This window comes from Vanacampus margaritifer, chromosome 2 (genome assembly GCF_051991255.1).
Source record: "Vanacampus margaritifer isolate UIUO_Vmar chromosome 2, RoL_Vmar_1.0, whole genome shotgun sequence".
NCBI classification, from domain to species: domain Eukaryota; kingdom Metazoa; phylum Chordata; class Actinopteri; order Syngnathiformes; family Syngnathidae; genus Vanacampus; species Vanacampus margaritifer.
The window spans coordinates 44,062,876-44,089,462 of record NC_135433.1 but is presented as its reverse complement, the minus strand read 5'-3'; the positions used below and the strand labels follow the sequence as shown (position 1 = coordinate 44,089,462).

Genomic DNA, 26,587 nt, shown 5'->3' with positions numbered 1-26,587 from the left:
GTGCCGCTAAGCTGTCAACTGTCATTCAGCTGCGAGAATATACTGTAGTCATTTAAAGCTTCTGTTGGCTGGAATATATCCCCTTGAGTCATTGCGGGTATTTCCACGCCCCGACTCGAGACACTAGCCACCAGTTAGCCTTTTAGCTAACCAGCCTGTTAGCTAACCAGGGCTCCTCCCAGCAGGCTAGTCTGCTGCATCACATCCTTGCTTGGTGTTGTATCATGTTTAGGCCCACCTAACAGACACACTTTGGGGAGAGTCAACCATTTTTAAACATAACAGCTCCCACTATTGGACATTTGAGCATATAGGCTACTTCCTGCTAGTTATACCCATAATAATGCTTTACATTTCAACATATTACAGTAGCCTAACATAAATGTAGACAACACTTGGGAATTTTAATGACACCGAGCTGTTCTGTAAATTGTGGAATCGAAGGCAGGTGCATTTTCGAGGTGTAGGCATAGCTAGCTTGTTAGCTAGCTAACTGCACCCTATAGCGGTAAAAATGGGCCATGTAATTATAACTAAGGAAGCAAACAATGGCGCTCAGTTTTTATATAGTGGGGGTCGGGCAACTCATGCTGGGCACCCAATTGTGTCACTGGGTGACATTTTAAGCCCCCGAAAAAAACAATAGAAAAAATGGCAGTACCTCCAAAATTCACTGCTACCTTTTCCTGTCTTGCATGTTTCCAGCAATTATCTCCAAACATGTTTCATTAATATAGTCAGAAAAAAATAACCTCTGAATTCCCAAAGTTAATGTTAGTTTCAAGTTTTTCAGGGAAAAAAGAATGATATTCATTAGCAATGAAAAGTGTTAGAATATAATCAAAAACAGTTACAAAAAAGTTCAAATCTTTCAGTTTGAATATTTTGATTTTTTTTAACCCAACATGAAGTCTGATTAATTCTGTTTCGTGTTTCAGATGGTGAATAATGACCTGTACATTTCCTGTCATTTTTATTCATTTCTTAAGCTGACAATGTACAAGAGAAACATCTCAAAACGTGATCTAAGACCTTGCCGGTGGCGCGGTCGGATTTCGAAGCTCTGGGACAAGCGTGCCACTGAACCCCTCCAATACCAACTGTTATAACGTACTTCAATTATTCATTTGAAGTAATAGTCTTACAGATGAAATATTCATGACACCAGAATGAACGAGGTATTGATTTAAAATGCAAACCAAATGATCGGTATTCAGCAGATCATCTTTTTGTATTTTGTTTTTCAAGCGCTGGGTGCTGATTACAAATTAGACTCTCTTGTGTGGAAATCATTTGGAAGGGGAAAAAAAAAAATCACATTCCGTATTCAGCACATCAGAAATTTGCAGTCACTGATAAGAACAGCATTGTTCCACATTATTGCGTCACTTTACGACGGACGTCATTAGTCTGAAGAACAACATCTTCACCAGGGCTTAATGACCACTTCAAAAATCGGAGCCTTTCTTCTCCTCGTAATTAATTTCTTCCAAGTTGTTAAAAGAAGGTCAGAGTTCTGGCCTCTGAAAACGTGCTTTAATGTTCATGGAGGTCGAGTGAATGGCTGTAATTAATTTCGCTCCTGTGTAGGCGGCTGATGAACTGAATTATTATTTTCATATCTTACTGCTTTTATTCCGTTATCACCTTGTGGACTTCTATTATAGTCAGTCAATGGAGACAGTGATGAAAAGTATTTGCCATCACATTATACTTGCTACTTTATACCGATGTTAATAGTAATACTAATAAAGAAGTTATCAGCAGGATCTTGAACCTCACTGGTGGGAATGGAGCATTGCCGATAGGAAAGAACTCATCAAATTACCCTGTAGATATTTTCATTTTCATTAATATTGCAGGAGTTCACTGTAAGAAGACTTCACCAAGGCTGCTCAGTTGCATCATATAACACGACCAGCCGACAAACTGCGGCACAGCTCCAGCACTGTGTGATCACACAGTTTGGTATTCTTTACCAGCCTCTGCATAAGCTTACAGTATTAGCTCCTATTCCCATTGCGGAGCTAAAGACAGTTTTGTTGAATGAGTGGGTACTCAAGGGTAGATATACGTAAGAAACGGCATATGTCAAATGTTATAACTTTTAAAATGGAAGTTATGACATTGTTTTGTCAGAATACAATCCATCATCTTGATATCAGCTAAATTGGGGGGGGGTTGTTTAGTTCCATCACCGAACTTTAGCTCAAACATAAAAAAAATCCCATCATAAACTGGATTAATTTAAAGGGACATTCAGTGATCCTTTTTCCCTTTCCTTTCCCCCCTTTTTTCCCTCTCTGAGAAAAAAAAAACATTCAGTGATCCTAACGCCATCTATTGGTGAACTTAAATTTTATTCATTTAAAAAAAATTACTGTTTATGCCAATAGTATGCAAAAAATATGTTGTATCGCAAGTAAAAAAAAAAAATAAAAAAAAAAAAAAAAATATATATATATATATATATATATATATATATATATATATATATATATATATATATAAATAATCGTAGGTCTAGTAATCACTAATTATATGACATGGCTGTAGTCTCACTTTACAAGGGATGCCAGGTTTCGCCGCCATCTTCTTGCTACGGATGTCCAAAGGACAACTTCACGAATGTAGTTAGCCCGTGTGGTATTGAATCGAATGTCGGACCCAATGGGTCGACCGCAGCTTACTTTCCACTGCAGGTGGTCGTCTCTAATTCTCGTGATTCGGGCCCGTCGCTTGTCACTTTCTGCTTTGCTCTCGCAAGCTTTTACTAGCTTTTTTTTATTTTTATTTTTTAACTAGCTCCTCCTGCTAGCCGCTCTTGTTAGCAACTCCAGCCTATGGCTCAGACTAATGCTGCCGTCATGTGGTATCTAAATGATGGTAATACCACATGTCAAATAGAAAATTGCACGTGAATCTCGAGTTTCCGAACTGAGCGAACTTTTCAAGTTTCAACATGGCAGACAGCACCCAAAGATTTGTGAATAGAATCTACACAATTACGTAGCACACACCTTTACAACTTATTATTTGCCGTAATTGTTCGGTTTTACGAGCAAAGAGTATGTCAGCTGCCATGTGTATTTATTTGCTAAAACAACAGAACTCAGTCATAATTAGGGGTTTCCGAGGGGTACGGGCGTGTGCGTGCTCTGCGTGCTTCTAATGCTATTTTTGACCACTAGGTGGCGCTAGAAACACTGAATGTCCCTTTAACATGAGACCAAATGGAGGTTGTTGTTTTTGGTCATGAAAAAAGACTAACCCAGTGCCCTGCGTGAAAACCTATCACAAGCCCGATCCGCCATTAAGGATTATAGAGCAGAGTTTAGAAAACGCTGACAACAGCTGTGATCTTTATGCCGAACAGCTGTCATTGTTAGGAACTCCTGTGCCATAAACTGATGTTTGTCTGGAGCGTCCAACAGATTAAGGCACATTTTATGGTAGAGAACAACAAATGCCCTAGGATAATTTGCTTTTATGGCAGGAGAGGAGAAGTGTGGTTTGGCAGCTTCTACTCCAAACGTTACACAATGTGTGAAAAGAAGAACTGTTTGTTTAAGTATGGCACAAACTCCTTTTTCATAGCATAAATGTCATATTGAACAATGGGAAAAGGCCTTTGAGAAAGTGATACACAGTACATGCCCTTGATGCTTGAAATGAGCTAAAATTAAAGATGTTCGATTTGGCTTTTTTTCTAGGCCCATATCAGTAGGAGTATTCAATGAACTGGAGTCCACTGAAATGCAGAGATTTGTCAGGACAAGGCTCCTTGTGATTGGCTCAAAGTCAGCCGCAGATTGTTCAGAAGATCCAAAATGTTCTTCTTTTACCGATGCTAATTTACTATAGCCTATACTAGCATATCCCCCCAGAACAGGCAAAATGAATTGCTCAGCAATTTTGCAGAAGCATTCCTGACCGTGGTTGATTACACTTGCTACACCAGCATTTGTTCACATGAGCAATCAAGTTTGCGCCCGTAATCACACCCATAATGTTTTAAATGTAATTGTTTAAAAGGCCTAGAAGTGTTTTTCATACAAATCCTTCTAACCATTTGCTGTACCGCTTATCCTGTTCAGGGTTGCAGAAAGCTGGAAGCTATCCCATCTGGGTGTTGGGCAAAAGGCAGACTTTTGGTTATCAGAGCACCTGTAGAATTTGTATATTTAATAGCTGGTCAAAAACTTGGTTTTAGGGTCAATAATGTACATGTATGTGATTTTTTTTTTTTTTTTACCTCTCACTATTTGAGTTGATGTGATTGATACTGCAGATGTGAAGATCTTTGCATGTGTGTTTTTCAGGGATACCAACAGGTATTCTGGCTGCTAATTTGGTTGACATTTCATCACAGGTCTGTGAGGTGAGCCGGGGGATGAAGCACAATCAGTTGATTGCCATAGTGAGAGAAGAGGTGAGCAAAGACTGAGCGTGCTGTGGTGTGATTGATTGATATTCTGCAGTCAGAACTCGTAGAGTGGCAACAGCAAAGATCAACGAGCCCGACGAGAGTGATAGCACAAAGACAGGTTGGTATTTAGATGGCCGCAGAAGGACTGCAAGCTCAGATGGGTTTTTTTGCCGTTTTACTACTGAAGCTTAAAATTGATATTTTGAATTGATTTAGATCTTATATCAAAGTTGGTTGACTGCAGAACTTTTTTTGTTTTCTTCTTATATCTGAAAATGGCCTGTGTTTTGAAAATCAGAGAATCATCCCAACTACTTAAATTGTGATGGATTTGCGACATCTGATGGACTACAGCACATTTGTAGTGGTTTACTTATAGGTATAGTCCAACGGATTTGTTTTGGCCTGGCTGGGACGCTTCTGGGCAGTGACTCAATGTTTTCCTTCCAGCCAAGTCACAGAGGCAAGCTACTAACATTAGCAAATTTCGCTGTGTGAACCCCTACTCCTGATTGGTGGACTGGTTTCACGCTCGTTCCTGATTGGCTGCTGCCCTCGGCTTTCTCAAGCGTAAATTTTGAATTTGTTGTACTGTTTACAAACAGCAACGGAAAAACGTCAGACATCATATCATGAAGAGAAACCTGAAGCCTAGAACTCTCCAAAGCAAGATCAGGTCACATCATCATATAATATATATATATATATATATATATATATATATATATATATATATATATATATATATATATATATATATATATATATATATATATATATATAATATAGCTGTAGTTGGTAGTAAGTGCTGTCAACAATTAGAAGTATTACTGTTAAAAATGTGTGCTGTTTCTCCTTTTTTTGCAAGCATTTATTTTTAACCATCTAAAATTAGGGCTGGGTATCGATTCAGAGTTTAGTTCGATTCGATTTTCCCCGATTCGATTCAGTTCAATCAGTTATTGATTAATTATGGAACATCAATTCTTCTTAAATGTCAAGGACATGATAAAAACTCTGCAACTATTAAGTTCCAAAGTAAATTTCGTGGAGGCAGTCTCTGGTCAAATGATTGTTTATTAATGAAAGTAACACGTGTTATAATCACTTAAGTGTTACACAAACATTGACATCAGCAAGGATGAGATGAAAATATTTTCATGATTCTAATTTAATAATTGTAAATATAAATTAAAATATTCTGAATTGTCTTTAAGTGTAATAAGTCAGGTCTTTCATAAATGGAAGAAAATACTTATTGTGAACAGTACATTTCAAGAAAACAGTAAGATAGAAAAAAAAATTCAACTTTTAAAAATTATATTTTCTGAAGAATTTATGGGGGGAAATGATATTTAGATAATCGATTCATGGTTCAATAAATCGATATTGGGCTCAAAAAGGAAAATACATTTGATATCGATTATTCGATTTTTTAAACCCAGCCCTATCTAAAACAGCAAATATTAGATTGTAAAAAGTTTTAAAAACTGTGTTTCTGTGTCTTCACCCACTTTAATTTTTTTGTGTGGAACTGATCTCCCGTACCCGCAGAATACCCCGAATATCAGCGTGGCAAAAACTGACATATTCGTGGCTAAATACCGTTTTTAGTATGTTTCTATGTAATTTGGGACAACAGTTCTACGGTAACAGCGTTTAAAATATGAAATCGCAGCAGCACAGCATCTGTTTATCTTTGATGTATGTAGTGAGCAAACAGTACTTTTAGCTTACGGCTCAGTCATGTCGGTTCCCGCTGGAAAGTAAACAGTGAGCATAAACACACCACTTAACTGCTTCAGTAAACAAAAAAGGATCTGCACTTTACCTTAAACTCTTCCTTCTCTGATCAGAAGTATTTCTCCCCTTGTTCACTCTGCCATCCCAAAGTGACAACAGTGCCACGTTGTTAGCGGTCCAAGTTTTTTGTTAAAAATACAGCTGAGATGTTACCCTCGCTCTCAGCTCATCTTGTTTTCGAAAGACCGGCCGCAGGTTGGCTTCCAAGAAGCTACGTCGTTAGCAGCTAGCTACAGTTTTTAGCATAGCACATAGCCGCTGTCTCTGGCCGACTGTGTTACATTGGCTAAGGGCTTTGTCCTTTCACCTCGGTGCTTTTTTATCGTGCCGTGTGCCAATGTGCTTATGGATAATCCTCAGAAGTGTTAGAGCAGCTCGTGGAAGTATAGGAAAGCCCAAGGAGTTGATGAGGTCCCGGCCCATGGAGCAGGAAACTCCCAGAGGTCCAAAGAAAGCTCTTGGTGAGTTTTTCTGTTTTCACTTCTCAGTTGTATGGTTTAATAATATAGGCAATTATACATTTATCACTTCAATACAAATTACTATTCATCATTATTAGAGGACACCTGGCTCAGTCCCCATCTCCAGCAAAACCTGTCAGCACAAATCGGCCCTTTCACTGCCAGCCAGCCCTGCTTTTCTCTCTCTTCACAAATTTAACACATTTCCATCAGTACTTATTATAGACTCCAGACGATCTGAGAATGAGCTAACAGCCCACTTGGACAGTTTATCGGCCATCCGAAGAGATGCCAAACAAATCAACCACAGCTGGTTCTTCTTTGTTGTTTCATCCATGAAACAATGAGAATGAGTCATTTTCCTCTTAATTAATGTTTTCAGTCTCTTATGATAAACTGACCTTTTAAAACAATCCTGGTTGAAAAATGGAGAAAATAAATTAACCTTTGAGAAAATAGTTTGGGAATGTGACACAAAATAATGGTAATGGGCGTAAGAAAATGTTGCAATAATGCATCAGCTATCCATTTTCATAAGTCGGTTCATTTCATGAAAGACAAACTCTAATATCCGAGCATTAATCATATTAAAACAACATCCTGAAAGACAAATTGACTATTTAAATTTACCTCACTGTAAATTAGGCCATAAACAATCTAAGTTGGATATTGCAGAAACTTGAGTTCTTCAGCTCACGTTGCGTACTTTGTGAACATAAGTTAATTTAGGCTGGGTTTACACTGCAGGTCCATAAAGCCATTTGAGATTTAATGTCTGCCGTCTATCCAATTGTGTAAATCTTAAAGCACCACCTATTCTGTATGCTGTACACAGTACTCTGTAGGGTGAATTTGACTCTATTTAGAAAGGGACCAAATAGATGTAGTTTTAAAGTAATTTTTATACTTGGAAGAGAGTAAAAAATAAAAGTCACTCAAAGGTTAAGGACTGAACTCACAACCTTCAGCTTGGGAGACAGCCGATCTACTCCCTGAGCCACGAAGCTCCTGCTGCATGTTAGTAAATCGCTCATGTGAGCTGGAATCTTCCTAACTATAGAGCGACCAAATATTGTATATAGACCAAAACATCATTGTTGGTCTTTTGGAGATAAACAGTAGGAGGGGCATAGCTCAGGTGGTAGTATGGCAGTCTCCCAAACAGAAGGTTGCGAGTTCGTTCCTCAACCCTTGAGTGACTTTTTTTTACTCTCTTCTAAGTGAAAATATTAGCCTACTCTAAAGATGAGTCTATTTGGTCCCACTCTAAATAGAATAAAATTTACTCTAAATAGAGTCAAACTCTACAGAATTTACTGGATGTTGGTGTCACCAACACATCCAATAAAAGTATCAGGATTGCTGTAAATTCAGCCAAGAAATCTAAGCCTTAATGTACTTTGTCACTAGCGATAGCATGACCACTGTAACTCAATAATCCAAAATTACAGACGTTACCGTTTAGGTAAAGACAGGTCAGACCGCTGAGACAATGGTAAATGTCTCAAACGATGACATTGCAGATGAACTGACGGTCTGATGGACGAATAGATCCATTTTTCAGAGGGTAGGAAATATTTTTTGCCAACCCAGTAAAAAAGTGCAAAGAAGTAAGATTAAAAAGAAGCAAAGAAGGATTTGACTTTCTAACTGAGGGCTTACAGCACAAGTTATCAGAAGGCAAAGGAAGCAGATAGGGAGTTTGCCATGTTATGGAAAATTGTACCTGCAGGGCATTACAGAATCCCACAAATCCCACCACCACAAGTCACATTTTGGAGTTTTTGGAAAGGGAACTTTCCTGAGGACACAGACCTGACATCCGGGAAAGAGATTAGTTACGAAAACACACCTATTAACTCTGATTGACATTACAAATAAGACGCGTCAATGATTTGCTCTGTAATTAAGAAAAAGGTTGGCGATGGAAAATGTCAATTGCAAGCCTCCAGTGCACTCAACAGTATCATATTGGCGGCTGTTTGCTAACAATTGCAGTCTGCATACGACATTAAAAGGGCTTTATCAAAATGTCACTGCCTCTGTGATTGTCAATTGCGCCGCCCATATTGATCGCAAACTCTTACCTCTTCTTAAACGTCCATCATTTATCCTTAGCAGCCTCCGCATCGCCACCACCCACTTAGTCATATTCTCTGCCGCCCATTTCATTTTTCCTGTGCTTAGCTAAACTTTAGTTCCTCCCTTTATGCTTTCTAACTGTGCCGCTGTCTCCAGGCAAGTCAAAGACGGTTTTAGCTTGTTAGGTTCATATCCCCTACAGACTTCTGTTTTTTACCCTCGCTACACTTTCTGAACTTCTGTGTGTCTCTGGTGAAGATCAAGTCATACTCACACGCTGAGCACTTTTGAGGATAGTGTTGACATTTTAATATTTCATTTTATATTTGAACTGTTTTGAATTTAGTTACAGTTGTGAAGATGTAGATATAACTATGTTAACTCAATATAGCTTGATGAGTAATGCTTTTGTCCTCTTTGTTATCTTTCGTTCTCTTTTCCCAGAAATGAGAAAGTTAATAAGTTTATTTTATTTATCTAAGAAGTCTAGTTTCTGTTCGTCAGAAATCCGGTATTTGAAAGTTCAAGGACGATCTAGTATACTGGGAGAATGTAATCTGATTTTTTACTTGTACTATTAATAACGTTTAATAACGTTGATATATTGTGATAATTTTTGTTGCCCCCTTAACATTAAATTATATATATATATTTATTTATTTATTTGGGTTCACAGTCATAATGGCCCTGCAAATGAAACCGTAACTCCGGTGTGGCCTATGACAAAAATGAGTTTGACACCCTTATCGGATCAAGAGGCAGCAGAACTGTGGCTACAAGAGCGGTGGTGACACATTATGACCATTTCAAGACTTTATAAAAGATTGCCATGTCAAGAGAAAAGAAATAATGACATACTCCCACTCAAGACACTATAATAAGAATTTGATTTGACTCATAATGTTACTATGACAATCAGAAGAGAAAAATCTTAAGTTACCAGAGTTGTTTGAAAAGTGCAGAATTTTTCTGCAAAAAGTGTTATCAGCCAAGACAAGGATGTTAGACGGCATCCTTCCAATAAAAATATTACAAAACATCCCTGCATATAAAAAGAGCGAGGAACGTTTCCTTGCAGACGGTTCTATCAGTGAGGAAATCGGGGACTTTAATATGATGCAAATTAAACTCAAGGGATCAAAGCCGTCAACTGTGCCTGCCAAACTTCCTTAAGCAAAAACATGTCTCACGCGTGTGGTCACTGACAAAGAAAAGAAACGTCAACAGCGGGTCCGAGCCAGCAGGGTAGAGCATTTAATTTGAGCTGCTGAGCCCAAACAGATAAATAGAAATACGTGACATTGATGAGACGACGGAATGAATGACAACAGAATACAAAGAAACAGAATGTTTAAAGTCATAATACAGTATTTCCAACAGCAGATAATGAGACATGGGCAGCAGAGCGTGTGGTAAACAACATGCAGACATCAATAGTAAACTACTAAAGTGAACGTATAGCAAATTAATTGTCAACAGAAAGCTGTGGCCAGCATACTTATTTTCAGAGGTGGGCATGAAAATAAATTTTACTGGTCTGTCATTCGCCAATGGTCGGGTCACTCGTCAGTCATCATTCATCTTCATTATTTCAAGTCGAACCGAACTGTAATCGTCAATCCATCAAGGTTATTTTACAGCTTGTCACCACTGTTTTAGGACATCAGTAAAAACTATTAGTTGCTATTATTATCGAGTATTCATTCATGTATTAAAAATGTGATTTTGTAACATTTCGCAGGTCTGGGGTTTCAGAAATGGGAAAAATACTTGAGGAAAAGTACAATTACTTATATAAAAAAATAATTTGGTATAAGTAAAAGCACTAATTCAAACTAATTCAATTACTCAAGTAAAAATAAAAAAGGATAGGCTCTCAAGTTTACTTCACGTGTAAATATGTAAATGTGTCCTCCTCATGTCATATAATTTGAAAACCATTACATTTAAAAGATCATCACTTTAACTCTTAAAACTAACTAGATCGCCTCTTTTTTTTTACTCCTCTAGATGGCGTTTCCACTGCATCAACCAAGAATGCCATATAGAGGAGTTAAAAAAAAATCGCAAGTACTTGTCATTAACCAGGTCTAAGCTAACAAAAGGGAAATGATTATTTAGCTTTACTAAATGGGGAGTTCTTGTAGGCGGCTAGCTCGTGGACTTTAGCTTTACACATGACACAATGTATTCGCCATGAATCGTTCTTCGAGCCGACCAATGTGAACGTTTCCCGCAGGTAAGGCCATGGGTGGGCATACAGGTTAGCCAGCTGACTCACTAGCTCCTTCTGAGTTCAGTCCATAATGTTGATAGTTCATCGTGTCTTCTCGCGTCATCTCATAGCTTGAGATAGAGCCTAACACAAGCGGCGATGGATGTCGGGGACCGTGTGTAACGCTTCATACGATTGGCCGAGCCAGGAACGCTGACGGCAGCTTTTGCGCTAGGTCTAATCTCTTTTTTAATCGTTGTCATGCATGTCAAACAAAAGTAACGAGTAGCGACCCTCTGTTTTAAAATGTAAAAAGTACATATACTGTTTTTAAAATGTAAAATAAAAAGTATTCTAAAAAATGAATACTCCGTGAATTACAAAGTACTGGGAAAAAATACTCAAGTACAATAACAAAGTATTTGTACTTCGTTACTTCCTATCTCTGCTGGAGGTAGCCTTTTAGCTCCATGATTGTCCTGGCCGGGGGTCCCTAGAGTCGCCGGTCTTCTCCAAGGAGTGGGTGCCACGCACACACTCGGCACTTTCAACATCACTACTAGTAGACTAGACACACTATTGCTCCTGTCTCTCTTGCACCTGTCAATGACCAAAAATGGTGTAGTATTGACAGAACATGAGCGGCCACTTTATCTTACTTGCCTTCTACTACTTCTTATTTTTCTTCTTCTCTATAAGTTTATTTGTGGATTACAGCTCCTTGGTGCATACCGCCACCTATTGTACAAGAATTTAGCATTTCCATATAAACCCAAAGCAAACGCCGGTGTATATTCACCGATGCTAACAACCATGCTAGACGCATTGGTACTGACCCTGCTTACTACTTCCGCCAATGCTCAATCAATTTTCAATGATTTTCCACATTTGTCAACAACATCATAAATTGAACTTGAGCTGGCAAAACAGCAGAAAGTGCGTCATTTCTTTGGATTTATCAGTATGAGTGTAATGAAAATTGTGTATGTGAATATGAGGATGAATTATTATGGTGTATGCCTATGAATTACATGTACATACCGGTATGCTACTGGCAAATGTACGTACATGTCAAAGTGCAGTTGTAATACGAACAGGTTTATACATTTTCTTTCAATTAAATATATTAACCTATTATTGTATCTATTGAAATAAGTTAAAACATAAGGTGTAGGACTAGATACGTTTTTAACTTCTTCCTACTCCCTTTTGAACATGTAAACTCTTTTTTTTATTCTTTTTTTTTTACTTCAACTTCAATAAACCAACCAAATCAAACCAAAAAAATGGGCATCCATCATTGATGGATTGACAGAACGCCCATTACAAATACAGGGCTCCTTAGTCAGTCAGACAGTTACGTTCCTTCGGCAAGTTGGAATGTGACGTAGAGTCCGGGTTCAATAACAAAAGTTTTCTTCATTCCTACAGCTGGTCTAGTTTATTTTTTCCAGATTCGGCCTGAAATAAATGTAATGAACAATTTTTTTCACAATTCACATGTCATTAGAAACAATCTTTCAATATGCATCATCCCATACATGATATCTACTCTTAGAATTTCAACAACTAACCTTTTTTTCATCTCACAAAAATGTGGCCGCTCCCTTTACCCTCCTCATTTCTCCAATGTTTGCTACCTAACCGTGTGTAATGCTCCTCCTACATGACATTTCACATCAAATGCATTAGTTAAGCAAAAGCCTTTAAAACTGGATTCTTTTGTGAAGAAATGATAGAATGTTCCAGCTAAAGATAAAACTTCAGCGTTCACATCAGAGCACAAATTGCTTAGACGCGAAAATGGCAGTGCAATCAAGAAGATGTAAATGCATATATTATATTCTGGCATGTAGTTTCGCTGCTACCGTTCCGCTATTGGCTTTTTCAAACCATTAGACAAGGGCAATTGAGTTGTGCCGTCCAATTCAACAAGATCTATATGTCTATTCAGAGCGAGAACACGTAACGCTAATCATACAACACGAGGTCATCTGCATCCTTCCTTGACCCTCAAACTCATTGTGACCACACTGCCAACACATTATATTAATAGTTTTGGTACATGTTGGAGATCACCAGGACTTGCTATTTTACCATCTTACCCTGTAATCAATAATAAATTACAGCAAACACATCTTTATCTTTTATTTATTTAATAATTTTGCAGCAAAACCGTACAGTAGCAAGTATAGCAGCACAATATTGGAGTCAGCAAATATGATGCATAATACACAAGGGGGCCCTGCCAGGAAGATTGCATATGCAGTGATATCATTACGGCGATAAGAGGCAATCACCGTGGCAACGTTGTCAAGGGACAGCCGGCGCATGTGCTTCGTGACAGCCTTACAAGTGCAATTTTGTGTGATTATCTTCTATTCATAGAGAAAACAACCAACCTCTTCATGCCGCCGCATCGGACCATGTGGCTAAACTTGCCCGCTATGATGTCTCCGGTTGGATCGTATGAAGTAAACAAGTTACAGAACAGAAAATAGAAAAGGTTTACCAGGATTCACGCTTTAAATGCCGATAACGAGGACAAATGAGTACTCACAACTTTAACAAATTATATCTGGACTAATGCTGATAGAAACACTGGCATGACTAAAATAAATTGGCTTAAGTTGTGTTCCTAAAACCTAAACGGCTATTTTTGACATTTTGAATTGAATGTTGTATTTATTTATGTAATGGGCAAAAGTGTTTCATAAAATAAATAAAGACAAAGTTTTATATATCTTTTGTTTTTTTAAATAATGAAAAGACCTCAAAGTGGAAGTTAAGGCACATTCCGTTCCTTTAAACATGGAGAGTGAATTACAAAGTAGCATTGGTCCAGAATAAAGAAACAAGCCAGCTACCAGCTGTCAACCTCATTTACTGTTTGTTACCAGCCAGGCACCCGTTGCTAGCTGCTAGCCACTATTGTGCCAATGACGGCGTAATTAGCTAGCGGTTGCTTAGCGTCCTAAATTAGCCATTGACTATGAGTTCGGGATAGCGTTGTTTTGATGTTTGTCTCAACTATATAATGTCAATAAAAAGTAAAATAAAGAAATCCTTAATGTTGACAGGGGAAATCAAGCTAGCCATCACGCCACGACGCAACCCAACTTCAAAGTAAAAGTAGCCTAGGTGGCGCGTTACATTGAATCTGTTTCCATCTTCCTTGGCATGTCTGAATGACAGTGTCGGGACATGAGGCAGAAAAAAAAATCCTGTATCATTAAATTGAGGACTAATTTCACCCCAAGTGGCCGGTTGTGCGAACGCCCGCTCCTGATTGGCAGGCTGTTTTCGCACTCATTCCTGGTTGGCTGCTTCTTCGAGGTTCCGTTTTGAATGTTGTTTTTACAAACAGCAACGGATTCAAAATCTGTCCGTGAGCTATTCAAACTGCGTCACGAACGAGAAGCCTGCTTTATAATATCCAGAAGTATGAACATTTTAACCTCTTCCGGTTATGCTCGTTTACACTAACAATAACTATCGGAAGACTGTTAACTATTTAAGGGATGCTAATACACGACCGTGGAGTCTTTTCTGGCAGATGCGAAAGAAGGTCTTCCCTGCCCAAAATGGTTCCTGTTCTTATACTATCTTAGTCACTTCCACAAAGAGGGAGGTGGGGGGCGACGTTCACCAAGCCCATCTAATCCACGGTTCTAACTGGATTCAACTAGTAAATGTGACAAAAGGTACCATAGATTAGGGAAGGGCAAATAGAAGCAAATATAAAGCTCACAATGATATAACAGCCTAGTTGATTATGTCTGCCCAAAGAGGCCTAATCAAACAAGCTGAAACTTGGCAAGTTTTCAAAACGGAAAAAGAGGCAAGGTTATATTTTTAAGACGAAACAGAATCATCTGCTGACACAATATTTGGTTTATTGTAAAACACGCTGATCTCATTTAGGAGCAATGTGTTTCAGAAACCTCAATAAAGTTCGGTGTCTACCGTAGCGTGCATTTGGATGCAGTCAGTGACTACGTTTACACGCCGTCAATAACTCTTTAAAAACTCAAATACAAGGAGTCCTCGAGTTCCGAACGAGTTCCGTTCCTACGCTGGTGACGTAGCCCGAAATTCTGCGTAAGTCGGATTTTGCAACTCATGTCGAAATTTACGTTAAAATACTTTTTTGCGACCCCCAGAAGTTGCAATATTTCGTGTTCCCGCACGAACATTTATTGCTGACGGACGCTTGGTGCGTGTTAAAGCCTCTTAGTAGCTAACTTAGCTTTAGCGTGCTGTCTGTGTGTCGCTGAGCAATGAGTGTGAGTGTAAAATGGCGTGATTACTGTGGGAAATGTTAATGAAAAAGAAGGTGTTGGGGACGAGGCACGGGCGTCGAAACGTCATAGGTCGAGTATGTCGCAACTCGAGGACTCCCTGTATTGTCGGGTCAAAACCCAGGGAGGCCAAGCAAACATGCGCAATAACCACGATCGGAATCATTACTACTTGTATGCGCGTCGGCCATCTTACGTTGCCACTTGCTAAGTAAGCCAAACTTGAATACATAAATTTCTCTGCGGCGTTTTCACATTATTTTCTGTCTCTTTGGCGAAAATGCCACAGTGTGTATATATTCTCACACATGCATAAGTCCATGCATCTGGCGCACAACACACTGGAAATAGACAAGTAGAGGTAAACAAACATGGAGAAACTTAGACGCTGGACACTTTACTGTAGAAAGTTAAAAGAATTGACGTTGTCCGTGAATCGCGGTTTAAATTGGGATAATTATATGGGAATAACTCACACATATAAACGGGTTCTAGAGAAGCATCCATTGGGCAGTATTTGTTGGGCGTTCACAATTTCTTAATAATATCCTGAAGTTGCAGCTTGGCAAAAAATTGCACACCGCAAAATAGGGAAGATTCGATTTTTTTTAACCAAACAGATTGATCTCATCCCATGTCCATGCAGCATTTGTTTTATCGCAAGACAAGCTGATCTTATTTGACAGCAGGCGTCTACAATGTCAACCATATTTCTTCATAAGAGCCGTCTATCCCACACCTTTCCCAGGGCTGTCACCCAAACACATCCACGTCCCTTCCTATTTACACTGGGCTCCTCTCACCGTGGCACGGCCCGTCATGCCGCGCAGGGGACGCTTGACAGCTGTTTGTTGATGTGTGTGCCACTGCTTATTTCCGCTGTCTTGTTTGTTTTGATGTCAACATTTCAGAATGACGGATGCTAGATGGGTGAGTGGGGTGAGGGGAAGTGGGGGCGAGGGGGGAGGGGCACTCCTGACAACGAGAAACGGACACCATCGAGGAGCTGGTCTTTTTTTCCTGAATGTCAGGCCAATTTGAGCTGTCCAGCGTATTTCTTTTCGGAATGTCACATGACTGCCTGCAGGCTGATTTCAAATAGCTCCTTTTATTTTGAAGACAATTAATTATAGTGAGATGTACAATGTTTCTCAGTAATGAAAGCGGTTCATCAAAAGCCTGAAACTGTATAGGCAGTGTAACCTTTTGACTGAAACACTTTGTGACTAAAATATGTGATGCTGCTACCCTGGATATTTTCAAAAAACTACTCAAGCACCATCTGTTCACAAAAGCATATATTTAGTAACATGACTGCACTGAACCTCCGATATTTGTGGGGGATAACGACTAGAGTACATACACACACACACACATATAGATTTATTTTAATTCTACTCGTAAAACATTATGAATGTCCTTGGGTCTTTTGAAAGGTGTAATATAAATCTAAGCTCTTATGTAGGGATGTCCGATACCACTTGTTTTCAGACTAATACCAGTACAGTACAAGTTCTCAACGCGCAATACATAAAATTTCCCCCAAAAAACAGCAGATTCTTTTAAAGACATATATCACCATATAGCAATTTCTTTAAGATTGAAAAAAAAAGAATAATGGCAATTTTGTATCCTTCTAATTTCTAGTTCACAATGTGATTACCGATACCGTGAAATAGGGCCAGGTAAAGAGGAAAATAAAGGTCATAGGCACTGTAAAATAATAAGTAATAATAAATAATAATAATAGGAAGAAGAAATAAAGCTAAAATAAAGTAAAACTACTTACTCCCTTGCCTGAGACTTAAGGAAAAGACATGGTGAGGGAAGATGAAAGTGCTTGCAAAGCAATACTATCACTTTGTGATGTTTCATCGCTTTACACACCCGATTTCTTGTCTTGTTGAAATTGGCCAGTTTAACGGGGTCTGTTTCATTCATGGGCAAATGAGTAATGCAGGTTTGATAATGGAGGGTTTAAGGGCTTCAACCGATTAACAAATTGGAGCAAAATCCAGAATTTGGTCGAAAAGTGAGCTCTCGTTAAGCAAATTCAAGCATTTTCGTTCGCACAGGCAGCACTTCAAACATCACACTTTGTGTATGTGGCTCATTGACACCAAACACAAATAGTCCCCACCACCACGTCAACAACTTCAACGACCAATCAAGCACGTCAGACGCTAACGCTAATCTGTGCATCCAATAAAACTCAGTGCAGCTCTGCTTACCTTTTGACGTTGATATAATATCAGCGATGTCGCACGAGTGGAGGATGTGAGATTTTCTGCATTGTAGTTCCTCTGCATTCGTTTCAGACAGCGTTGTAGCTTGAAAGTGGCTCAGCCTAGCTGATCATGTCATGGGCAGAGAAACATGCTATATGACTCACAGACACATTTTCAGAAATAAGTCGATAATAAAAGACTTACCTGGTTGTTTACAATTAATGGATGGAGGGGGGGGGGGGGGTCGAGGGGGGGTGTACCCCAGACAATCAATTGTCTGTAAACAAGCAAAAGAAACAAAAACAATATTCCATAAAATGTCCCCCAAAAGACGCATTTGTTGGCAAGCCTCACTGATCATTTTCATGCTAGTCATGAGCAATTATGAATTCCACTATATGCTGTTTACGCTAGCATTCAAATTTTTCATAGACATTTTAAAATTTATATTGCTTGTATTCAGCAGCAAGGCCCTTTCCTGTCATAGTAAGTTGCTTTATTCTTCCTCTTTGTGATAAAAGTCAAATGAACCCCACCTAGCCGCCTAACCCTAACCCTAACCCCAACACAAAAAAAAAACTTGAAGAGACAAGCTAATAAAGCATGATGATAATTTCAACGCCTAATTTTGTTTTACTTATAATGTAACACAATAATAAATGGTGTGTGATGAGCAAGAGCTTATTGTCCCTTTGGTACCCAAGCCAGTCATCAATCTTTGTTATGAATACATCTTGTGAGTCATGTGTTGACAACCCGATTTCCTGAATAGGCCAAATAAATTATCCTCCATATTGGCGGGTCAAAACATGAAACAGAGAAAATGAATCTGCTCAAAATTCCCACGGCGTCTTGACAAAGCACTCGCTAGAATTAAAGGGAACGTCACCTGTCACCGCCAATAACCGCAGCCAGTCCATCTTACACCTTGACTCCCACCCACCAGCCCACCACCTGACGCGCTTGCACATCACAGTCACTTTGACTGACATCCGCAGCATTTAGGGGAACATTCAATCTGCAAAAAGGTTGGAGCATTAAAAGCATTATTTTGCATATGTCACCATGCAGTATTGACATCTAACGGATTGACATCAACTGGATGGTTTACCTTTATGATTAGGGCTGGACAATTCATCAAGATTTAATCATGAGTTAGATTTTGGCTTCTCATGATCATAAAACCATTACAACCAAAGAAAAACAATTATTGTGTCGAATGGTGTGTGCAAATGAATGCATCGTCGTAGGTTCGGCTTCCCGCCCTAAGCATGCTTTAAGCCGTTTAGTGACCCCCCAGTTGGAGATTACTGTAAGATAGAACTAATTGTAAACTACACAACTACGCATTGTGTATTTTATGTTGGTATGTTTTTTTTCATCTAGCCTTGCGTGTATTCTCATTCTCATTGGCTTAAGCACTTTTTCTTCTACTGCGTGGAGGCTGCAGTAAGTCAATATCAAATTGCATTTGAAGTTTGAATGCAGTGGCAATATGCACACCTCATGCTAATAATATTGTTACAGACACCCAGAAAGGTGGTAAATGATCTGTCCAGTCATGACGACCAGTCTACTAACATCCTGCCCAGGCATGGCGACCAGTCTACTCATGTCCTGTCCAGTCATGGCGACCCATCCAGTCACGTCCCATCAAGTCATGGTTAACTGCTCACCTTTTTCCCTCTGGTTCATTAAAGTTCCACGCATTGCACTTGAGTCCTGTTTCCCTGCGTTTGGGTCCACCATCCCTCAACTACTAAAGTTCCACCCTGATAGAATGCACCCAACAAGGACCTAGCGGGAGGCACAGGGCCCGTCCCTGCTCGTTGGAAGCAGCAGACCCAAGTCCCCGTCCGGCTCCACGGATGCTTCATGTCCCCGTCCTGGCTCCACGGAAGCCAGTCCCTGGTCCTCATCAGCCTGAAGTGTGAGCTACTCTTCAGCCGCTGCAGCCCGAGGCCTCTTCGCCTCTGCCGCTGTCTCGTCAAATCTTTTCGCTTCTGCCACAGCAGCTTCAAAGCCATGATTCCAGCCCAGGTGGCGCAAACCCCGCAGCCTCCATCGGATCCACCCCAGGCGGCACATTCCCTGCAGCCACCCTCTGATTCCATTCCACTGGCGCACGCCCTGCGGACGCATTCTGCTCCTGCGTGGCGTTCGGAACGCTCTCCGGACTGGCACTATTGAGTGGGCAATGTTCCCAAACTCCGTGCCTGTTTTCGCCTGCCCCGTTTTAGCTTGTTTGGTTGTTGTTGTTTTTTTTTGGGGGGGGGGGGGTGGGTGCTGTCCATTGGTGGGGGGGTACTGTCATGTTTTGGTTCTGTGGGGGTTGTGTTTGTTATGGGTGTTCTTATTGTTTTTGTTTGTGGTTGGTGTTGTTTGTCTTGTGTTCCTGGTTTCATTCCTTGTCGCGTTATGTCTAACCACGTCCACCTCTGTGTGTCTTCCCTTCCCCAGGTGTGTCTCATTAGTGTTGTTGTACTTAGTCTGTTGCGTCTGTACAGTCGGTGTGGGTGCATTGCCTATGTTATGTGTGGAAGTTCGTGCATCAAGTCATCGCTACAGCCAACCAAGTCATCCTCGTCACAGCCAGCCAAGTCGTCCTAGTCACAGCCGACCAAGTCGTCCTTGTCAGAGCCAACCAAGTAGTCCTCGTCACAGCCAAGCAAATCGTCCTCGTCACAGCCAGCCAAGTCGTCGTCGTCACAGCCAGCCAAGTCTTCCTCGTCACAGCTAAGAAGCCATAGCCCCAACCAAGTCAAGTCAAGGCAAATCAGGTCCTGTCAAGTCACGCTCCGTTTCAGTCATGACGACCAGTCCAGTCACGACCTGTCCAGTCATGGCAACCAGTCCTCATGACGACCAGTCTACTCACGTCCTGTCCAGTCATGGCGACCAGTCCAATCATGCACTGTCCAATCGTGACGACCTGTCCATTCACGTCCCATAAAGTCATGGTGATCCGTCCAGTCACGTCTCATCAAGTCATGGTTATCTGTTCACCTTGTTCCCTATGGTTAATTAAAGTTCCACGCATTGCACTTGATTCCGGTTTCCCTGTGTTTGGAGCCACCATCCCTCAACCACTCAAGTTCCACCCTGGCACATGCAAATTTAGGAAGATTTGTCACATTATATAGCTGTTTAACGGTACCTATAGGGTGACTTTATTCCAAAATGATACTTCATGTCAAATATGTTACAAATTCACAGATAACATCATTTTTGCTGCTCACCAAGAATCATGGCGGCCTTGTGAGTGGATTTCTCCTGATACAGGTCTAGGCGACAAACAAGAAAATGACCACAAATAAAAACAAAAATGCCTTTCTTACCCAATGCCGTGGCTTGGAGATTGCCTCACAACAGAAAACAGTGACAGCCTTGACGAAGGCTTGAGTGTAGACAATCAAAACCGTTAACAAGGTAAGTACACCAAAAAAAAAAAAAACTTAAAATAATGTTTTTCTTCACCTTAGAAAACAATTTCAAGTTGCACAAAATCAATGATCAGTCAAAGCTGAAATCTTAGGTGTGACGGATAACTTCAATGTTTCACAGTGTTGGCTCAGTAAAGTGTGGGAAACACTGCCCATATACTGTATACTGTATGTAACGAGCATAATATGTGGTTTGAACAAATGTGTCAGAAAGACAGAGGCATAGGTTTCCAAATGTTGCATTCAGGTTTGCATGTTTAGGTTTAATGCCTACTTGTTAAAATGATGACTACATGCTCCTCAGATGGTGACGGTTTTATTTCCAGCATAAAAAAAAAAGACCAAAACTCCTCACAATTTTGAATTTCCTGTCATCTGAAATTGATTAAATACATTTTTCAGTGTTCATAGAAACCGGTGTTGGTTACTGCAAGCTTACTAGATTTGTTTTCAAAGTTTGATATGAATGACATTGGGGGTGGGACTTAATACGTTTTTCTTCCTCCCACTCCTTTTCAGGCTAGCTTTAATTGAGTATTTTCTGGAGAAATTGATAAATTGTTGATTTTGATTGCTGCCTGAAATAAATGAACAATTAATGAATTTTTGGGGATGCTATGCCAGTGAAAAGAACAGTTTATGTAAGTGTGGTCCACAATTCCAGGTAATATTCTCTTAAAGCATCATAAATATAACTACGCAGAGTAACAGAAAAAAGGAAAAACTGGGCAGAAAAGGCCAACGACACAATTAGATTTGAATACAAACTGCTGCACAATGTATTTACGAGCATTTTATCTTCAAATTACACAAATAACCTTTTATTTCCTCCCTAACCAATAGCAGATTGGACACATTTAGTACAGAGCGCTGTCATGACCAAAGCTTTTTTCCCCGACAAACAGTCACTTCATGATTTGCCCCAGCGGGCTTTAAAAGTGTGCTAACTCAAAAATAGATGAAACCAATGTTCAGTCTGTCAGCCGTTTGTTGTGCATACCGTGCAACACAAATGCTTTGATCCGCAAATGAATCATCTCACGTGTGCCGACACACTTTTCATGTTCGCTTATGTTTAAAACGCCATGCGTGCGGGATGCAAAGAAACATAAATATATGTGTATTATCACCTGGTTGCTGCACGACTCCAATGCGTGAATGGTATTTGCAAATGACCAAAAGTGCAGCTGTTGTTTTTTTGGTTAGGCACCAGAAGAAAAGAAAAGAACATCATGATGCACATATCGACTTGTGTGTAAAGGACACACTCAGAGGGAGTATTCTAACAAAAGGTCGGGATGAATGAGATGGATTTTTTTTTTTATTATTATTATTGTAACTCTGACTTTCACCATGAATGTCCACAGAAGTATTTGATGCTCAAGGACACACAAACAGGTTTATTTATGAATGGATGTAGTATTTGGGAGGAACTGTCATAAGAAGGGCCAAAAACATTTAAAAGGGATATATTATGTCAAATTGATTTGTATACAAACGGTTGGGTTTCTGTAGTTCCTGCCCAATTGTAAAATTAAACAAATGATAATCATGAAATTTGTTCAGTATTGTTTGAAATCAGACAACAGTGACGGTTCAAGCAGGTCCACCAAAACTTCATCCGCCCCCCAAAAACGTCTTGACAATAAAATACAGCCCCGCAGGTCTGAATACGGCATTATAGCTCAAATTAAATCCAGTCGTTTTTATCAATATCAGAAGGTAGCCATCCATTTTGCCTATTGTTGTTGAGTGAAAATGACATCCCAGTTGCTCAGGTCTCAGGTAACCAACCACAGCTCAGCTTCAGAAAACATGTGAGCTGTGATTGGTTATTACACTGAGCCTCTGTGATGTCACCTTCAGTTGACAACAAGTGGCAAAATGGCCACCCCCTGAAATGGATTAAAATGGCTGGATTTTGCTTCTTAACTCGTATTCCACAAATGTAATATTAATCAGAATGTCATGTTTGGAATAGTGAGGTCACATATAACATATTATTGTCAAGAAATGTTGTGTAAGATTGACTTCCCTTTTAATTCCATGGCCCTGGTGACACCCTTATTGTGTCAATGCCAAAAAGTAAAGGGGCACTTTTGGCAAAAGCACAGTCACTGACAATTTTAAGTTGTCAAAAGAATGCATTTACCTCACAAATGCTCTGTGTTTATAATCATACACATTTGATTCTGGCTCTTGGAATGGCTTTTCAGGGTAAACCATCAGTTTCGGCCAGAAGGAAAGTGACACAAGAGAATTGCAACCCTAGGGGAAGACACTGTGCCAACGTCTTGTTAAAGTGACAGGATCATCTACTTTGCCCCTGATGCGGCAAGAGCACACATCTATTAGCTTTTTACGTCTTTCCTCACCTTGGCTTTTATCAACCAGCTGTCAAAATCCTCTCAGAAAAGTGTGAGTCAGAGTATTAAATGGGATATTTGTAAATTTGTTGTGATGTAACTCTCCAGTGGGGCCTCGGAGGTTGAATACAAACTGTTTCAGCTGTTCCACAGTTGCTCTTAATTAACATCACCAAATCATTTTTTTCAGTTTCCGTAATGGTTAATACATCTGCATGTAAAAGCTCTTTTACCAAAGTTATGTATGTTATGCTAAAATACAGCTATTATTGTTATCCATGAATTTGATAATTTTTTTAAATGGGGGGGAAAAAAACACTACATTGTCAATTTGTAGTTATTTACTTTCTAACAAAAAAATATTTTAGTGGTCAAATTCTATGTCGTATTAATTTTTGACTTTCAAATTTAAGTATAAAAATACAATTTTTAGGGGGGGAATTCCTCATTTGTATTCAAAATGTTGAAATACAGAACAAGCACCTTTTAGCACATTAAGCTGCAATGAGAGGTGGTGTCATTTGTTAAGCTCTGTAGTTAGGAAACAAATTGCCCATAGTAGATAGTAAGAAAAAAATTATCATTCCAGGGTCAAACTGTTAACCTAATAAAAAACGTTCAAACCGTGTTTTAATTAGCATTTTGTACAAATGTCATACAAATGTAAACACTGTTAATGTTGGGATAAGAAAACAATTCAGAACAAAGGCAGCATGAGCAGGTGACTTGCGTTATAGACGTGCTCTGTGACATACAATAAAACCGAGGATCTCTTTTCCAAAATGCAATAAATCCATTTGTATTATTCTGAGAAAAATGTATGCGCTTTAACTCAGACCGGCCACTATTATATTTATTTCACTCTGTTGTCTGGAAATGTTTAACAAAAGATAATGCAGTCTGTACACAATGAATGAGTGAATAAATGGGTTGTTTCATTGGGTCATAAGTGTTTTTGGGTTGGGTCATGAGGTCGTTATGTTGTTATTATGTTGATGTTGTCAGTTGCTCTGCAGTCGCTATGTAATGATGATATATTTGTCACTCTTGTTTTGTTACTCTTATTTTGTATTTGCTATGTCCCTTAGGATGATGGTGTTATCAGTTATAAAATCAGGAATAAAAATGAATGAATGAATGAATAACGTCGCTTCTCACTGTATGTGATCACCGTAGCATATCGCGTCGTTTACGCTTATGTCCTTAAAGTTCTAAATACTAAGGTGATCATTTTGATATTTTCTGCAGATCAATGTGGGGCATTAGACCTATTAGACATGTTCATGTGAAATTTTGGTGACGACTGATAACAGTTTTTTGATAGTTCCGTTCACACCTCCTCGATCAAGACTCCAACATCGCGTTCTGATAATTACAGCTTTCTATAATAATAATAATAATAATAATAATAAAACTAATAATTAAATTTAATTAATTAAATTTTGGAGACAGATACCGATACTTAAATCTTCAGTACTCACATAAAATTTCCCCCTCAAAAACAATTACAGATTTTTTTTTTCAAATGACATATATATTCCATCTAAAGCAAATTTCCTTAAAATTGAATGAAATTAAGGGCAATTATATTTTTTCAATTTACTCATAAAAGTCATTTTGCATAGAGCACACAATAAAATGAATTTAAAAAAATAGATAAATAAGATCAAACAAATAATCCAGTGGCCAGGAAAGAAAAAAGTCCCAATCAAAATATGTGGTTGTACAACTTCTTTTTAAGGAATACAGTGAAGTGCAAATAATTCAATTCGATACAATAGGGCTTCAAGTCATTTAGTAATATCTGCCATGCTAAGAATTCAAGCTGTTTAGTGTGTGATGTATAATTCTATCTTGTTTTGAAATCAATGCTTTTAATTTGGAAGGCTGCTCTGTATTTCCGTTTACTGTTTCACGTTCTCGTTCATCGTTCATCTCATAGCAGTGCAGTAGTCAATGACGATATACAAATACTAAGATATGTCTGAACTTCAGAGCTAATTTAATTGTTGAGTACAACTGAAGACTTACGTGGTCTCTTACAGGAGCCCCCTGTGGCGGCCAATAAATGCAAAATAACCATTTCAGCCTTTCGTTCCCGTAGTGTTGTCCACATTAACTTAGAAGTATTACGCTGACTGAAGCGGCGCATTTTTAGCACCGCATCAATTAAGCGCGCCGCAACGGTCAACAAGGCAATTAAACACGTCGAAGTTACGTGAGCTACAAAGATATATATAACACACATCGAACCACAGATATAGGTGATATTACTCACAACAAGTGTACTTACTTATTCTCAGTAACGCACGCTGAAATGGCGCTGCCGGAAGTAAGGAAATGAACAAGGGTTACCTCATAAGGAGACACACAGGAAACAAACGTTCATTCCCCCCAGTCTTTCTGACAGTTCCTGATGAAAAAACGGCCACAAGAGTGCGGTCCGATACCGGTATCGATACCTGGTATCGGTACTCGCCCATCCCTGTTGTCTGGATTTGGATCCTAACTCTGTACTTCACGTGTACACATTTTGCCGTTTATCTGGTTTCAGAAAAGAAAAAAATATAGTTAACCACTCTAAAATATAAAAGCCAAAGCACTACCTTAAGTTCAAAAACAAAGTTAAAGTTGATGATCGAAAAAGCACAGAAAATGAAAGGAAAAGCCAAAGAAAAAGCTCAGCATGTGCTTCTGATGCAGAGGCCGCGAGTTGAGCCTGTTTGTGAAGCATCATGCCCTTGTTCTCTTTGTTAAACTCACAGGTGAGTTACATGCTGTTACCATCTCACCCACGATAGCAGGATGGCGGCGCAAACGACAGCATGGTCGAAATGCAGCGTTCAAGTGCAAAATTGCCCTTCAGCTTTTTTCCTCTCATCCTAAAAGCCCTTTGCCATTTTCCCTTTCCTCCGCTCCTGGCAAGAACACAGGTGATGTTTTACTCTGTTGGGAACCCCCCCACCCCCACCCCCACATGAAATCAGGGGTGATCACCGCCTCTCAAATCATCACCTTCCCCCATTACCTCCCCATCACATGACGTAGCCTCGCTGCTCCAAAGGGGAGAAATTCATTGGAACAGGTGGAGCTGTGGACCATATCCCATTAGCGAGCCTGCCAAAGGCCCATTCCTGGAGGAGTAAATCCTGCTCTTCATGCACCATAGGCGCAAGCTACTGTATGGAGAGTCAAATATATAGGCAACCAGCCTTTCTGGCGAATGATGAACATAAAGATCACCACTTTAATTACTTTT

The 26,587-nt window shown here is 39.5% G+C and overlaps 1 long non-coding RNA gene across 1 annotated transcript in view; it reads right to left on the bottom strand.

Moving 5' to 3' along the window:
- LOC144045084 (uncharacterized) overlaps positions 1–17,629 on the bottom strand; it is a 32,401-nt gene extending 14,772 nt beyond the window's left edge. The window contains exon 1 of the long non-coding RNA XR_013291436.1: positions 17,523–17,629. This is a non-coding gene — a long non-coding RNA (uncharacterized LOC144045084). The remainder of the gene's footprint in view (positions 1–17,522) is intronic.
- Positions 17,630–26,587: the final 8,958 nt, after the last annotated feature.